Consider the following 4,382-nt stretch of genomic DNA (forward strand, 5'->3'; position numbering starts at 1 on the left):
AATAATAATAATAATACTGTTTATTTATAGCCCGCTTTTCCAGGGAGATCAAAGCGAGTTACAACAGAGGTACTAAACAATGTACAATTTACAACAGTATCTACATTATAAAATCTCAAACAATACGTCAGTATTTAAAAACAAGATAAAAATTACAAACATTAAAACCACAACAATAGCTAGCTCAAAAGTGCTAGTGTAACGAGGAAAGAGCAGATATCACAGCCTAGGGAAAAGCCTATTGGAAGAGGTAGGTCTTCAGCTTCTTCCTAAACAGGTCAAGGGAGGTAACCGAGCGGAGCTCACCAGGAAGAGAGTTCCAAAGCTGCGGGGCCGAGTTGGAAAATGCCCTTTTGCAGTCACGGGTACAGGAAAACCTCAACAATTGCTTCCCAGCCGATCTGAGAGGCGGGCGATTATATGGGGGAGGCGGTCCTCCAAGTACCCTGGCCCAAGCCATTTAGGGCTTTATAGGTAATAACCAACACCTTGTAGTATGGGGGCTTGGAAGCGATGGGCAGCCAATGAAGATTTTGCAGAATAGGTGTTATGTGCGAGTCCTCGGGCATCCAGGACTAACCTAGCTGCCATATCTGCACTAATTGAAGCTTCTGGGTTTGGTAGCAAGGGTTGCCCATGTAGAGCAGCGTTACAGAAGTCCAACCGAGAGTCACCAGAGCATGTACCACGTTCAAAGATCACATGGCCTAGGAAGGTCGCAGCTGGTGTATCACTGGAAGCTGATAACAAGTGCTCCTGACTGTCGCATCCACCTGAAATGTAAGGTGAGCGAAAGAGTCCAGAAGCCACCCCAGACTCAGGGGAAGCGTGACCCCATTCAGGACAGGTGGACAAATCTCCATTCCTGGGCCAGGGGAGCCAATCACAAATACTTCCGTTTTCTCTGGATTCAAGCTGAGTCTCGTTTTCCCTCATCCAGCCCATTACGACTCCAGACAGGCATCTAGAGAAGAGGCCACCCGGTCACTGCACAGTCGGAGACACAGAGAAACAATGGGTGCCACAGCGTACTGATAACACAACGCCCCATGTCCCAGATGACCTCCCAGCGTTTTTTCAGTAAGTGTTAAATAGCATGGGGGACAGAATGGCTCCTTGAGGACACCAGATATAAGTGCCCTCTTATCAGAGCACACGTCCCCAGCTGCACCATCTGGAATCTCCTGGAGGTAGGAACGGAACCACTGGAGCGAGTGCCCCATACCTAATTCCCTCAGGCATTCCAGAAGGATACCATGGTCAATGTACTGAAAGCCGCTGAGATCTCTAAGAGCACAACAGGGACACGCTACCCCTGTCCATGCCTAGAGGAGATCACGACCAGAGCGACCATGGCAGTCTCAGCAACTCAATAGACAGCCCGGAAGCCAGTTTGAAATGGGTCCAGATAATCCGCTTCATCCAAGACCGCCTGAAGCTGGATCGCAACTGCCCTCTCGATCACCTTACCCAAAAATGGAAGCAGCGAAACAGGCCGATAATTATTATGTACCAGGGGGTCGAGGGAGGGCTTTTTTAAAATAGGTTTTACAATGGCCAATTTAAGTTGAGATGGAAATAGCCCATCCATAGGGACAATTGGTGAGCTTTCTTTGAGTCGTTCTTTCAACCAGCTCCAAATGTATTAACATTAGAAAGGTCTATCCCACATTTTATCAGCATGTCCTCAAAAACATTATCAGGACCTTGTCAAAAGCCTTTCTGAAATTAAGGCCCCATACAGACAGGGCAAAATAAAGCTGCTTCAGGTCACTTTGGAGGTATGCTGTTTCAATGATGCATGCATCCTAAGATTCCAGAAGCTGCACCAAATGACTGGATCATGGCTTTGGCACAGCTTCCAAACTCTTAGGATGCATACATCACTGAAACAGCATACCTCCAAAGTGACTCAAAGCAGCTTTATTTTGGCCTGTCTGTATGAGGCCTAAGATACATGCATCCACAGTATTCCTGTGATCCAACAAGCTTGTGACTCTATTTAATAGGACAGCTTATTTTTGAGAAATCTGCTCTGACCTTTGGTCAACACCACAATCTAAATGACTGAAGACTGACTGTTTAATTATCAGCTCTAGAACGTTATCTGATATCAACTTTCCTGGTATCAACTTCAGGCTGACCAGCTTCTAGGCTGCCCACCTTTTGAAGATGAAGACATTTGCATTCCTCCGGTCTACAGAGATCTCATACGTTCTTCAAAAGTCCTCAAATAATATATGCAGAAATTTTGAGATTATACCTGCAAGTCCCTGCACCTTAGGATACAGGTCATCTGACTCTGGAGAATTTAATTCATTTAAAATAATTAGGTGTTCCCGTACCATTTCTTCAACTATGTTTGGTTGAAATTCCTTTTCCACATCATTGATTTTTGTTTCACCAAACTGAGTTTGCATGGCATGGTACAGACCACGCCAAAGCGCCGTGCTGGTGCTAATTTTAGAGTTAGGGACCGCGTGGCAACTGCACAGTTCCTAACACTAAAATGTGCTGGCGGCACAATAATGGCTGTGTCCCATTGTACACTGGCATCGCCATTATGACCTAACGGACACATAGCATTCACACGTCATGCCATGCCAGTTACATCACACCGTGCCATTGTCACACTCGGGGCATCACTCCAGCGGCGCAAAAAGATCCCAAAAAGAAACCAATGATGTCACGTGGTTTGGGGGCTGTGCCGTCCCTCCGTAGTAAAAACAGGCACTGTCAGATTGCCATTTCTCGGTGGCCTGTACTGCACCTATGTTTCATTGAGACTGAAGTAGATGGGAAGACAATATGGCCTGAATCCTATTGTTTTAAACGTAGGCCCATTAAATCAATGGTATTTACCAACATGTTGTTTTAGTGGTGCACTCATTGTAGCAATGGGGATGTATCATTCAGGTATTTTTTTTCAGTGACAATAAATAATAATTTCCGTTAATTTAGAAAATCAACAAAGTAAAGATTTTTTTTTCCATACAAGTTGTTACTGTATTTTTAATAATGGGCGTGGAATTCTGTTGGGAACTTACATCTTTCCTAAGTGGACATAGCATGTGGAAATTAGAATTGTGAAGATGCATAACATTCATATCCATTAGAGGGCTACTTCCAACAGTAACATTTCAAGAGGTAGGAATAACTTCTAATGATATGTGGATCAACTGTGGAATTATTTGGTCCTCTAAAACCACCCAAAGTAGCCCTAGTTCACCCAGTGTAAGTATTCCACTTCTCAAATTTTAGGAAAACCTCACAGAACAAATGATATTCTAGTTTGGGTTATCTGTGCTTCCAATTGTTCTGTTTTTCCTTTCCTCAGATCTCCCCTCTAGCTAGCCTTGGGGCTGTATGCCAAAGTCCATACTCAGACATTTAAGAACAGATGAATACCAGCTGAAAGACAGCTGGGTATTTTGAGAACAATCCCCTCTAACATTAATTATCACTCTCAGTCTGGAGACCTGGCTAAGATTATTTCTACTGTGATGAATGACTATGACTTCCAGGTGACTTCTGGGGACTTTAGTCTTGTGCCACCATATTAACAATGGATTGCAGGCAGCATTCTGTCTTTGGTCCCATCAAATAATTCAATGCATTTGAATGCTAAGACCTTGTTAGAAACTTGTGGATTTTGTGCCGCTTGTCTTCTTTTACATTATTAAAATACCTAATGAGAAGGAACTATCAACATTTTCTTAACTTTCTTAAGTAATATATTTGGATTCAGATCATGAATGAAAATTATATATAGCACATTTAAAGAATCTAGAAATCTTAAGTTAATCTAGGTTCTTATAGATTTGGTTCACTTTTTGTTGCTCTGGTAATAGGTAATTTGTGACAAACAGGTATTGACCTTCTTACTGTTGCAAAGACAATTAATCAATTGTGAAGAAAACTATGACTAAAGTGCTGCAGAAATTACTTAAAATTGCTTAAGTGTCCAGTTTCATAAGTGATAGCAACCCCTTAGTCTCCTCCAATTCATTGTTATTTCCTTTCCTCCTCTATATTTCCCCCCTTTCGCCCTCTTCCTTACCAGGAAGCACAACTTTTCAATCTGTGTGACTTTCTTTTAACTGTTTTAGGACTTTGGAGCCCTGCAGAAGCAAGAAAACATGGCGTTGCCAAAAGAAGAGGAAAGGGGATATGCCAAGCCTTTCTTCAGCTTCATCTCTCCTCATTAGTAAAGATATGACAAATGTGTCATTTAGCGACTGAAAATAGCAATACAGAAAACAGATGGATTTTAATTATCTAAACTGAACCCATTTAAAAAATAACCTCAGCATGCACATAATCTAGGTCCTCTTTGTTTCTATGCAAAGAGGTTTCATACTCTTGGAGCCTTGGCAAAAAGA

The 4,382-nt window shown here is 42.5% G+C and overlaps 1 protein-coding gene across 2 annotated transcripts in view; it reads right to left on the reverse strand.

The window, feature by feature from the left end:
* SLC35D2 (solute carrier family 35 member D2) overlaps positions 1–4,382 on the reverse strand; it is an 86,559-nt gene that overhangs the window by 68,700 nt on the left and 13,477 nt on the right. The window lies entirely within an intron of this gene.

This window comes from Sceloporus undulatus, chromosome 2 (genome assembly GCF_019175285.1).
Source record: "Sceloporus undulatus isolate JIND9_A2432 ecotype Alabama chromosome 2, SceUnd_v1.1, whole genome shotgun sequence".
In the NCBI taxonomy this organism is placed as follows: domain Eukaryota; kingdom Metazoa; phylum Chordata; class Lepidosauria; order Squamata; family Phrynosomatidae; genus Sceloporus; species Sceloporus undulatus.